The 14,221-nt window shown below is 41.9% G+C and overlaps 1 pseudogene; it reads left to right on the top strand.

Moving 5' to 3' along the window:
* Nucleotides 1-8,985: 8,985 nt before the first annotated feature.
* Nucleotides 8,986-14,221, top strand: part of LOC127660593 (muscular LMNA-interacting protein-like) — a 52,409-nt pseudogene continuing 47,173 nt past the window's right edge.

The raw sequence follows: 14,221 nt of genomic DNA, 5'->3' as shown, positions 1-14,221 counted from the left end.
GCTGTGGCCTTTGACTGCTTCTGTTTGTTTGTGGGTTTCCATGCAAAAAGCTTCTTTGAGGCATGTCTGTGAGATTTGAGTCCGGACCCCAATCTGGTTCCGTCAAGGAGGTCACAGTTTGGCTGGTTAGCTTTTAAATGAGCCCCTACTGGTAGATACAGCATCATTATGCCACCACAAAGCATGATTATCCATTTACGGCCTATGTAAAAGTGGCTAAAACATCATTGCATTATAATAAATGTCTTTACCAGTGTCCAATTTATACTTAAAAGTAGGGCTGCATGATAGTTGAAACGTCATGGTTACTGTTGTAACCTCCGTTCCCCGATGGAAGGAACGAGACGTTGTGTTGATTGTAGTGACACAAGGGGTCTCTTCTGAGAGCCTTGCGTACCTCTGAACTTGAACTAGAGAAAAGGTCCCCAACCCTCTTGATGGAAGCGAGCGCGATCAGGAGGGCCGTCTTCAAGGAGAGGGCTTTGAGCTCGACTGAATCAAGCGGCTCGATGGGGGGTCTCTGAAGGCCCGAGAGGACCACTGAGAGATCCGAAGAGGGGAAAAGGGCTTGGCTGGGAAGAGTTCAACCTCCGGGCGCCTCTTAAGGAACCTGATAATCAAGTTGTGCTTACCAAGGGACTTGCCGTCTACTGTGTGATGGTGGGCTGCGATAGCAGCGACACACACCTTCAAGGTGGAGGGGGACAGCCTCCCCTCCAGCCACTCCTGCAGGAATGAAGCACTGACCGAACTATGCATCTCATTGGCTCTTCATATCTGGAAGAACACCAATTTGCGAACAGACGCCACTTGAGGGCGTAAAGTTGCCTGGTAGAGGGAGCTCTGGCTTGGTTGATTGTGTCTACGACTGCAGGTGGTAGACCACTTAAGTCTTCCACTTCCTGTCCAGGGGCCAGACTTGGAGTTTCCAGAGGTCTGGGCACGGGTGTCAGAGGGTGCCCCGTCCATGAGAAAGGAGGTCCTTCCTCAGGGGAATTTGCCAGGGAGGTGCTGTCGCAAGGAGCGTGAAATCTGAGAATCAGGTCCGGGTGGGCCAATAAGGAGCCACCAAGGTGACCTGTTCCTCGCCCTCCCTGACCTTGCATAGCACCAGTGTAAAAAGGCTCACCGGAGGAAATGCGTACTTGCGCAGCCCCCGGGGCCAGCTGTGTGCCAGCGTGTCTGTGTCGAGAGGGGCGTCCGTTAGGGAGAACCAGATTGGGCAGTGTGAGTTGTCTTGGGAGGCAAAGAGGCTCAAGGTCCACTCGTAAAGTGTCCTCGCAGGAGTCCTGGCCTATGGAGCTAGGTGCTCAGGGTAGATTTGAGTATCCGCTGTGGATTGGGTCAGCAAACTACTCAGCTGAATTGCGGACCTAAATGGTTAGGGAGGAGTCATCTAGGGATCCGAATGATCGGGATCTCCTGGGAGAGAAAGCGCACAGTTTTACCTCGGTCAAAGGAAAGAGCGCTAGGTGCAAGTGATCCACCCGGTCAGTCCGTCAGCATGTACCGAGTTCTACCGGCTTGGACCTGAGAAAACACGGGATGATACTGACTCAACCCTGAGATTGTAAAACCTTGCAAAGGTATTAGGTGTTGCCCAACCCACTGCTCTACATATGTCTGGCCAGTGCCCATGAGGATGCAACAATTGTTGAGTGTGCTCGGACCCACAGGGGGGGGGGGCACAGCCTGGGTGTGATAGGCCAATGAAATGGCGTCCACTACCCAGTGGGAAAGCCTCTGTTTGGAGACAGCGTTCCCTTTCCGCTGTCCACCAAAGCAGACAAAGAGCTGCTCAGAACGTCTAAAGCTCTGCGTGTGGTCCAAGTAGGTACGCAAAGCACGTACCGGACACATTCTGCCTCCTCCCGGGGCAGCGCTTGCAGGTTCACTACCTGGTCTCTGAAGGGCATGGTAGCAGCCTTGGGCACGTAGCCCGGTCACTGTCTTAGGATCACATGTGTGTCTGCCAGACCGAACTCCAGGCAAGTGTCGCTAACAGAGAACGCTTGCAGGTCTTTAGAGAGAGGGTCCTGAGTCCAACTGATTCTAGCGGCTCGAAGGGGGCTCTCTGAAGGCCCGAGAGGACCACTGAGAAATCCCAGGAGGGGAACAGGCTTGGCCGGGAAGGGTTTAACCTCCAGGTTCCTCTTAGGAACCTGATGATTAAGTCGTGCTTACCCAGAGACTTGCCGTCTACTGTGTAGTGGTGGGCCGCAATAGCAGCAACATACACCTTCAAGGTGGACGGGGACAGCCTCCCCTCCAACCTCTCCTGTAGGAATAAGACCACTGACCTAACTGCGCACCTCTGTGGGTCTTCAGCCTGGGGAATTCGCCAGGGTGCGATTTATTCCCTACAGGAATAAATAAAATTGTCCGCAATCTTACAATAAAATTCAGGCTCTGCATATGTCTTTGCTTTGCTTTTCATTTATTTTCTTGATGGATTTTCTGTTCTGGGGTTTCCATTTGTTTGGTCATGTGCCAAATGCTGCCGTCCCTTACCCATATTCTGAATGCCTTGAATGAGTGCTGTAATAGCATTTGATACACTTCTCAGATTAATATATCACCTACCATTTAGTGTAACCTTCAACATCATTTCCATATAATACAGTTCTGAAAAGAACTTACATAATGGCTCTACAGACATCACACTTTGACCTTGTATTTTCTAAAAACTCTACATGCCTGTCGATTTAGCACTTTATCCTAGATAAACCACAATGGCCTATAGCATCTATAATAAACCGACGAAGACAGATTATATTTAAAAATGACATATACCGTTCATCAAAAGATGATGTTTATATTGACATGGTTTGCTGATGGTCAGTTTTAGACACTGTTTGGATGATATTCCTGCCCTCTGCTTTATTGCTATGCCAGTCTGTCAGACACATCCTATTAGAGGGACATTCAATGAATTCGCAACTCAAATTTCAAACAAGACAAATTGTGCTCTGCATTCAGTCTATCATACTTTTGGTGGTAGTGTCTTTCATTTTTTGAGCCACAAAACCCTTTGACAAGAAGGTCACGGGTGGTCTTTAAAGTCTATTTTTATCTTGCTTTCGTGTTGTGACAGAGGGAATGCTTGAATGTCAAAGCTAAAATACGAACCCCACCTGAGGCTGAACATGTATTGATGTAAAATTCAGAGGAAAAGAGGCCTTTTAAATGGATAGTTCTCTAATTTGCTCTAATCACCACTGCTATGGGCAAAAGTCAGTGATTATCATTAGAAATTAAGGAAAAATGGTCGAATAATATGGCAAACCTTGAGAATTGCATCCTTGATGCAACATTTATTATCAATAAAGCACAGGAACTTTGTAAAGATGCCATTCTGTTTGTCTTAACAATCAAGCATTTGAGAAGACCTAACATTTTTTTACCTGCTTAATTACATCATGTTAATTCCTGTTTTTCAGTTTATCCACTCTGACTAATTCATAGCTAGAGGGTTGAAAATCTCCTGCTAAGCGTAATTAGTGAGCCTTTATTGTAAAGATATAGCTGCCTATTAACTTAAAATATGTAAGAGACTGACAGGCAACGATCTGTGCATCATTGCGTAATAAATAACCCTCCTTCCGATAGTATTACAAAAATGAAATGCTAAATTTAATTTCAAGTTAATTTGATTATCCGGATTTGCTCGATGTGTGTGATGCACCTTGCATTCTAAGTGATAATTAATGGCTTGTTTGGGATGGGAATACTTCTCTGTGACTGTGCATCTTTTCCTTGTTTAAGACAAACCCAGATAACTTGTTTCGCAAGTGACTGACTGACAGGAAAAACAATAACCAAGGAAATTAAAATAATTAATCATGCAAAAATGAATGGCGACACAACTGGCAAACTCTTCAGAAATATTGAGAGTAATTGCCCAAATAAATGTGCTTCAGTGAGCTCAGCGAGTATTGATGCTGACTACCACCCCCGGAGTCATGAGTTCGAATCCTGGGTGTGATGATGGATTCCAGCTAGGTTTCTTAAGCAACCAAATTGGCCCGGTATCTAAGGTGGGTTGAGTCACAAGGGGTAACCTTCTCGTGGTCGCGATTAGTGTTTCTTGCAATCAATGTGGCGTGTGGTAAGTTGTGTGTGGATTGTGGAGTGTAGCATGAGCCTACACGTGCTGGGAGTCTCCACGATGTCATGCATGTCGAGCCACGTGATAAGATGCGCGGATTGATGGTCTCAGAACAACTGAGACTTGTCCTCCACCTCCCGGATTGAGTTGAGTAACCGCGCCACCACGAGGACCTACTAAATAGTGGGAATTGGACATTCCAAATTGGGAAAAAAATGTGCTTCAGTTTGGTGCCGTTTATTATATGAGGCAGTGCTGGGAAAGTGTGACCATCAAATGCTTGCTGAAGTGCAATAGGCACTTGAGTGAAATCACTTTAGTTAAATGTCTCACATATGGCTGTGGACTTGCTGTCATGGTTAAATAAAAACTAGAAATAATAGAACACAAGCTCTGTTCCAAAATCTGTCCACCATCAGTGGAGAACTCTCGGTGCCTGCAAAGTCTTCTTCGCTTGTGTAACAGGTCTTGTAATATGACTCAATATCTTTTCATTGCTTCCCACTCCTGATTCTGTCCATATGCAGACTTCATCATTATACAATCAAATAGTGGCAAAAGGTTATCCAATCAGATTTTCTTACTTGATGTTTAAAAGTGTGAGTCTAAGCTACACCCTTCACGCCAGGTTCACACATCCTCTGTGAGAGGGGCTCAGCGGATTTGGGTATAGGACAACACTAAACAATCAGGAGATTATAGAAAAGACACAAAAGCAAATCAAAATTATTCAAACCAAACATATAATACACTACAATTTATATGTCGCCATACAAGTAAACTCAATAAAATAAAGTAAAGAATGAATAAACTGCCAGACCTTTTGCCATTCTGTGTATTTAGGTGTACTGTACAGTTTAGACACAACATTAATCAATCACAACCAAGTGTGCTGATAAAGATGAAGTGCATGTGACTGCTCGCTGTTGTCCTTGAAGCAGCAATAACCTCAGCTTATTACAACCTTATTAAAGAAAAAATTGGACGTAGGGCCCCAAAAAGAATGATTTCCTGCGTAGAGGTTCTGCTGATCCTCGCAGAAGAGACACGGCCAATCTGAATGTCCAACGTGATCGCCCCACTCACGGAGGATGTGTGAACCCTGCGTCTGTGCCTTCAGGTCAGAATTTTCAGTAAATCCTTCAAAACTGCAAACGAATTTAGGTGTACTGTACTTAGGTGTGTATTTAGGTGTAATGTAGTGTCAGATTGACAGATTCATCAGCCAATCATATCAGTTTTATTTGTACATTGTGGGTGTAGGGTTTTAGATAGATGGATTCTACAAGACCCCTGAAGGTGTCTTGTGGGATCTGGCACAAAACATTAGAAGCAGATCCTTCAAGTCCTATAAGCCATGAGGCGGAGTTGCCATGGATCGAACTTGTTGGTCCAGATTGAGATCTGGGGAATTTGTAGGCCAGGGAAAGACCTTTAACCCTTCATCATGTTCCTCAATCTATTCCTGAATAACGTGTGCAGTATGGCAGGGCACATTATCCTGCTGAAAGAGGCCACTGCCATCAGGTAATACCATTGCCATAATGGGTGTACCTGGTCTGCAACAAAGTTTTGGTATGTGGCACATGTCAAATTGATGTCCACATGAATGGATTGTCGTCTTCCCACAGGGCATCCTGGTGCCATCCCATCGGACCAGACAACCTTCTTCCACTGCTCTAAGGTCCAGTTCCGACACTCATGTGCACATTGTAGGCACTTTTGATGGTGGACAGGGGTCATTATGGGCACTCTGACTGGTCTGTGGCTATGCAGCCCCATACACAGCAGGGTGCGATGCACTGTGTGTTGTGACACACTTCTCCTGTAACCATCATGTGGTTCTGTGACTTGTGCCACAGCAGAACTGCTGCCTGTTCGGACCAGACTGGATAGCCTTTGTTACCCTCACCCATCAATGTGCCTTGGGTGCCAAACACTGTTACCGGTTTGTGGTTTGTTCCTTCTCTGACCACCATCATTAGGTACTCACCACTGCTGACCGTGAGCACTTCAAAAGCCTTGCTGATTCAGAGATGCTCTGACCCAGTCATCTGGCCAAAACAATTTGGCCCTTGCCAAAGTCGCTCAGGTCTTTACTCCTGCCCATTTCTCTTACTTTCAACATGTTTACTACGAGAACTGATTGTTCACTTACCATCTAATCTACCCAGACCTTGACATGTGGCCTTGTTTTGAGATAATCAACGTTATTCGCTTCACCTGTGAGTGGTCATAATGTTTTGGCTCATCAGTGTATAATGATTAAATTAAATAAAATAATTATATTCAAATAATTATAAATATAATGTACTGTATATAATAAAGATATTAATTCATATAATTGAAATGCATTACATAATTATGGTAGATGAGAAGAGCACTGATTAAACAATAGAAAAGATGCCTTTAGTAGGCAATCTACTGTCTATTTCCATATCATTGAACATAAGCCCTTAGAATCTGTACAACAATGCCATACCAACCAGCCAGAACACCCCAACAACCACAAAGAATCATAAGAAAAAATGTAACACCTAAGCAAATGATTAACAATACCCTGTCAGCCACTCACAATACATTAGCAACCACACATCAAAGTAAAACAAACAAACAAAAACACACAAAAAAAAAAAACATGCAGAGCAATGCCAAAGAAACACCCAAAGCACCCTTGTAGCAATTGCAAAGCAACATCCACCCAGAACAACCTAGATTGTGACAGCAAGTTTAGCATGAAGCACTACCATGTTCTGTTATACAACAAATGTCAAGAGTTATGTATATTTTTTGCATTGATTTTTCATACAAGATTTGCTTAAATAGACTAGTTTGAACATCTGTTACAGCCTACACATGATCAGAAACATTACAGTTATCTGCAAGGCAACAATTGTTAATTGTGAGATTTTAAAGAAAGTAGGAAAGGTCAGTCCCACCTCCTACATTTATACACATGAACGGCACCTCTGTTTCTACTGCATTACAATGAATATACAACAGCCTTAAAGCGTACAATATTATTTTCAATTCATTTCTGATCTATGGCAGTGTGAAAGTCAGCAGAAGGTAAAACAATACCCTGATTTTTAAAGTCACTCTATTCTGCCATAATGTATAAGATTGCTTACAGTTTATTTCTGTATTAAACAATAATTGTGTTTCTTACTAAGAAAACTGTAGTACAAAACTGTAGTCTGGTTTGGGGAAGTCTCATGTGCAAATGTGCTGTACAAGGCACTCTTTACTCTTTTACATGTTGTCTAAAATGATGCATCACATTTTGTGTCATCGTTTTTAGGATGGAAAACAAGTTTTACATTTTGGCATATTATCAAGACGTGCACATATTTCATCCAGAGGCAGTTCTCTGTTGACTATAAGCTAAACCACTTCTGCTGTATAAAATGAGAGCATGATTGAAAAATGAATATTATGAAAGGCTGTAGCGTGATTTTATAATCACAGCCCTTGATTTGTGTCTCAGACTGAAGACTCTGCTGTTTTCATTACATTCAATGGACCAATCAGACTGCATCTTTATAACATGTTACTGATCATTTGGATACAGCACTCGTTTTGATTCGGCTTGATGGCTCTTTGTTATTTTCATATGCATGTGCTCCACACTGCTTCTTTGTGTGTACTGAAACCACTTTAATAATTATTTTACAGGTCACCACTGTCTTTGCAACCAAGCTCAAGTCTTTCAGCCTTGTACCACTTCTGAAAAGATTGCCGTTAGAGTACAGGGTTACGACGACCTTGAAAAAGGCAATTCAGGCAAGCACACCAAACAAGGTGAGGACTATACCCAAAACATAGTTAGCCATACATCACACAGTAAGAAGGAAAAGGACTTGCAATCAGATAGTAAATTTAGATAAATAATTCTATCATTATTTACTCACCCTTTATTTTACACAGCTTTTGTACATCCAATAGATGTTTATGGCCTCAGATGTGGAGCTCCAATAAGGACAAAAAAAAAAAAAAGCACCATAAAAGTAGTCCATATGACTTGTACACTATATTTCAAGTTTTGTAAAGCCATATGATAGCTGTTTGGGACAGCTGTTATGTAGTGAAAAACCCTTTCTGCCGAAGCTCATTCGCATTTGCATTCAGATTAAAAAAGGCCACGTCTATCGCAAGACATTTAATCGTGTGCAAAAATGACACCATGATTTGTGGAAATACTACTATTGGGAAGACACGCAGGCTTGAGTGAAGTTTAAGATGCCATTTATTTGATAAATGTAAATCAGAAAGTAATGTCTCTCTCTTTGGCGTAGGCCCCATCCGGCGGTCCGAGGGAGTTGTACCCGGAACCATCATGTCCTGCCGGAGATAGGAGGCAGGGGCGATGAGCCTACCCCCGTGCGGGACAGGGCTCAACTGGTGGTGGTGGGGTGGTGGAGGTTGCCGTGTTAGCACACTGAAACAGCAATGTGGTAGATTGTGAGCGGACTTAGAAAGCAATGGTTAACATGCGATTGGCTAGGAATTACCCAGCTAATGATGTGACGATGTACAGCTGCTAGTCTTCCCGCTAGAACTACGCTGCGCTTCCATTTATTTTTCATATAAAAAATTGCATTTCAACTAGTAAAATGTCTTCAGATGCATTTTCAAAAGTACAATTTAAAAATGTGCTGTCATTCAATCAAATGCAATTACAGATATCTATAATTAATTTATTATTATTTAAAATTCCAGTTTCACATAACAATAATCTTTTATATCAATAATTACATTGTATCTAAGTGCAAAATCCATTCCTGATATCAACAACTGAATTACAACCAGTACAAATATATATATTTTTTAATATCTGTATTTTGGTTTAATTGGTTCTAACTTGTGTAAAATGGAGAATGAGACTTGAGAGCTGCAGGTACAGAGATATTTTTTAGCCAATAATAACTTAAATGTTTTGTCTGTTCATCATACAAAGCTGTCATATGGCTTCGGAATATAGCAGATGAGTCATATGGACTTTTATGGTGTTGTCATGATGTTTTTTGCAACTTGACAGCTGTGGTCACTGTACACTTTTGGTTTTGGGAATGGGTTTTAAACTTTTAAAGGGTGAATTAAAAGTGACCCTAAAAGTAAACAGGGTAAACTATTACTTTAAATGTCAAATACTACACAAAACTTTCAGAATTATTGAGATTTCAGTGATTGTGATATTGTTCTTTTCAGAGTCCCTTGGCAGAGGAAATGACATGTTTCTTGCATGCAAAAGGCATTTGCTGAAGGGCTTACAAAATCTGGGTGGGTCATGTGTTCTTGCATGTGAGTGATACATGAGGGACATGGACTTCTGGTAAAAAGATGTGCAGGCTGGAATGGGATGCACACGCACATATAAATGCACTCACTCATTCTATCGTATTCTCAAGATGCTAAGTAGCTGGAAATAGCCATCTGTGGCTGAGGCCCGCTTTACACAGCTGCCGTTTTAGATTTGGTGTCGCTTAGAAACATTTCCTGTTTCGATGTTAGACACAAGAGCCAGAGGACTCAAGGCTGAGGTTATTTACATCCATTTACATCCAAGATCCCAAGGAGAGCAAGCTTGGAGAAATGTTCAAGAACACCAGTCAAAGTGAGGTGAGTGTTTTGGTTCCTAGCCAAATATTGTCTGTTAATATGCTGCTAAACTTTCTTCAGAAGTTTCAGAATTATATAAAATAGATATACTGTAATATGACAAAAAAGATGGACTGTTTGTAGAGTACAAGCTAAGAAATCGTAACTCAACTCTCATTTAACTATTCAAGTTGACTTCTTCATATCTATTAACTTGCTCTAAAGGAAGACATCTTGATGATGAGTTTGTTGATTGCCTAGAGCAAATTCCTAAGGTAGTTGTTGTCCCCTATTAATAAAATACACATTAGGGTGCAAACACACTATACGAGAAAGCTTTAACTGAGCATTTGATGGATAGGAATAGTTATTGTGTGTAATTTCTGCACTACAAAAAGCTCCAAACAGACATGCAAATATATAGACTGTTTTCAGACTATTTCAAGTTTAAAGATGTTTCCTCATCTGCAATTGCTCAGCCAACGACCCAAGCTCATGCCAGCATCAAACATTTCCATTTGTTTCACCTTTAAGATATGTTTTGAGGGAGTGGAAGTTTTGAATCAAGCAGGAATAGAACCAATTTAGTTTCTGAAAACACAACTGGGCCCACCTCCCCAACTTCTCATTGGTCAACGAATGCCTGTGTCAGAGTGTGGTGCAGCAAAAGTAAACATTTTCTTTGGTCACATAAAGAAGCATCACTTTCGCAAACCCTTGCATTTTTCTTCTACACCCATTCGAATTGAAATCAATTGCATAACTTAAACTCTAGTGTGTAGGTTCCCTTACAGAAAAGAATTGGACTGAAGAAGTGAATGGGTCGCAAAATCAAGTGCACAAATCAAGTTAATACAGTGAATTGGATTTCTAAAAAAATACAACTTGACCCACCCCTATGAAATCCATATCCCATTATGAAATGTCACTTTTGCACACCTTTGTGCCTTTACATGCTTGCCATGCACCTACCCCATTGAAATCAAGGGATTTATAATGTTCTCTGACACAGTGTAAACTCTAGTGGGTTGGTACTCTTACAATAACGAGTTAGACCAGTGTTTGAAGTGGGCCGGTACATACTGGAATGGCGTAGCAGCAATGATGTGCAAATGACATCACAGAACTAGAAGTTATTCTTGCTTACCGATAGCTGTTCTAAGGTGCCAGTATGGTGTCCTTCTCCCATGAAACTCAGACATCAAGGTTTTCTTCCAACTTAGAGCACTGGGTTAGACTATAAAAGTGAACAGGCTTTTTAAGACAAACCCTAGGTGGTCTTACAGGTTGTCTCTCCCATCATCACTGTAAAGTTTGCCACCATTCAGTATATGTAGCTAATTTGTTTATCCAATAAGGTATGTTTATGTGTCTTTAATATTCTTGCTTTCTTAGACTCAGCCAACTGACAACTTAGCCCTTGACCAACCCACCACCCTACCTGGGCCTCACACGGACTTTGGTAGCATAACCCCCAAGCCTAACCTTGCCACCATGGAAACCATAGATAAAAAACACCCTGGCATTCCTCATCTAGACTTACACAACACTTCAGCTAGTTCAGAGGTCAGTTTGGGTCAGGTTTTAAATAGCACATCCCAGAGAGAGGAGGTCCTGAGCCCTGCCAGCTCGGTGTATTTTCTCACCTCCCCAGCATCATCTAAGGAGTCTATTCTCTCTGAGGACTGGGACAGGGAGAGAAGCTGGTCAGCACTCCACATGTTGTCAACCGATGGTTCACCTGTGTCCCTTAGTCGCACAATCTCCCCGTGTTCTTCCGTAACATCAGGGGCCTTTACACCCTCAGTGGTGAGAATCAAGAGGCACACCTTAGCTCCAGGCTCCAGTTTGATGTCGTCTGCTTGTGGAACACCCTGCTGTGGCAGTCAGTCGACTTCACCTTGTCCCATGTCTCCACGTGCTCGACACAGAACCCCACCAACCCAGCTTTCCCTGTTAACAGCCATTCTCAGGAAAGGCCGTCTACCAGTCCTGTCTTCTGCTTTACAGAGACCCTACACCCCCTGCTGGCCCATCAGTCCAGTTAACAGGTCATCCTGTGTAGCATGTTCAGCTGCCTCTGCCATTGCACCCATGAATGTGTCCAAAGCAAAGTTGTGTTCCCCCATATATAGACCCTCTAGCGAGTCTTGCCAGAATTTAAAGCCACAACCTCTGAAACCAGAACTCAGTTCTCTGTCAATGCCATTATTAGCCAAGGCACCTGATGAAATCTTGCTGAAACCACATAAAAGACTTGACTCTTGTCTACATGTCACCAGTAGTAACATTTTCCTACCTACAAAACACATCCCTTTGACTTCACCGAGCTTACCAACATTCAAAGCTGCCCCTGCTCACCTGTCAAAATCAGGTCACAAGGACAATCATTTGCAAACAGTTCCTATCCCCCTTTCGTGTACCTACTTCTCGCGCATAAGGTCCTTGTCTCCTAAATCAAGCTCTATGTCCTGTTCCAGCCCTGAGAATAAATCAGTGTCAGGTGATCACACTGCTTCTATGGATCCAAACAAGTCTTTTGCAATCTTAAAGCTTCATGTTGAACCAAAATCAGAAAACGATTCCTTAGAGCCAAAACAGGGTCAATCGTCATTTGATCTCTCTGCTGAGCAATCTCTGAAACATACAGGAAAGTCTTCTGACTATTTAAGCTCACTGGTACCAAAACCTGCACAGAATTCATGTAAATACTCTCCTACTCTAAAATGCACTGTAGAATCACGTGATAACTCCATATCACCAGTTTTAAGCCACACAGAGAACAAATCGGGACTCTCCTCCAAAATGGCAACAAAAGCAACGTCGAAAGAGTGTACCTGTCATCCCCGGCTTTTACACTTTCTCCTTCTCCCAAAGCTGTGGGTTTCACCTGTCTGTCATTCACACCTCCAGCCTCTCCTGCTTGTCCCTCAGTCTACCCAAACTCCCGGTCCTCCACGCCAGAGCGCTGTACTCCAGCGGTCCCGAGCCGTCAGCTCTCCCCATCATACTCCCTCTGTTCATCACCCTCTCTTTCCCTCTGGGGCAGCACACCTGACTGTGAAGACAGGGACAGTAAAAACAAAAAGGTACAGTACATGCCATTTCATCAATATCTGCATACTACTTGCATGAGAGAAATGGCTTTCATTCTATTATTGTCATGCATTCCTTACCTTGGCCTCCCACACAACTGGGAAACATCATACTCATGCAAGAGCAGAAGATCTTTGAGGGAAAATTTGGCATTTTGCATGTTCCATGTAGGTTTGTTATCTTGGTTTAGTTAATATGTGCATGGTGGACGTATATACCATGCAATATACAGATTTTGCTATACTATTTATAGAGTAGTAGATATAATTGCATGGCTTTCTGTGGGCAGTCACAACTTAACATATTAATATAGAATTCAATGTTGGCTATTTTATAATGTTTTCGAATGCGGCTCACCCTGAATTTACAATCAAATCCAAATCAAGTATATCTAAAGTGCTTCATAATGTGAAGCTGTTTTTTGCTCTATAATGACAGACTTGTCATTCATTTGTTAAAAATAGATTTATTTTTTGGTATGTGCAGATCAGTTTTCAAATAAAAAGTTAATAATCAAATAAGATTATATTTAGTTTGGAAAGTATTTAATAAATTAGATTATCCATGAAAATATATTACCACATGGCTATTTAAGTATATAAACTATTTTTTGTTGAACTTCCAGCAAAACGAACTATCTTTATACAGTATACTGTTACCGTAATTAAAAATGACTCATACCACCCACCCCTACTGCATGGAACAGCTGTAGACTGAGTTAATTCTGCTTTGTTAAACTATAATGAATTTACTTTTCAACCATTATTTCCTAATATAGACATACAAGATCAAATCCACCTACAAGGCCCTCGCTGCTATTCCTACAAATACACTACTCCAGGAACAGCAGGTGAGGTGCTTTATCTAAGTTCTACTATTATTTAACATGCAATTAATAAATGGATTTCATTCACTCAATCAATGCCAGCCATAATATCACAGTTATTTTATAGATTTCATGCAATTCTATAGTCAATAAAGAGGGTCACGGATGCTAATGGAAGGGGTCAAATTGAATCATTGTCAGCAGAATGGAATTGTTTGTAACTGGTTACTTTGCAAAAGGAACCTCAACAGGGCAAGGAGAATGAGTCATCCACATTGTGAGCCTCATTAGACATTAGTAGAGGTTAAACATTTTTGGAAAGGGTCATTCCATTATGAGAAATTAAGGCTAAGATTCAAACAGGCTAACACTTTCAGGATTCAGCAGCTCTTTCCAACAACCCCTTAATATCCAATTGTTAAGGTCATGCCTTCATCGGGTATATCATTAAAATATTCAAGCTTCATCTACATCTGTAATTTTCTTCTTGCTGAAGGCCATAGATGATGAGGTTAACAACGAAGAAGCATCACTTCTCCTCACAGACAACTACGCATGGGAGGACCCACATTCAGAGGTAGAATAAGATCACA

This window comes from Xyrauchen texanus, chromosome 20 (genome assembly GCF_025860055.1).
Source record: "Xyrauchen texanus isolate HMW12.3.18 chromosome 20, RBS_HiC_50CHRs, whole genome shotgun sequence".
NCBI lineage: Eukaryota > Metazoa > Chordata > Actinopteri > Cypriniformes > Catostomidae > Xyrauchen > Xyrauchen texanus.
The sequence above is the reverse complement of the archived record's forward strand: the minus strand, read 5'-3'. Positions and strand labels throughout refer to the sequence as shown.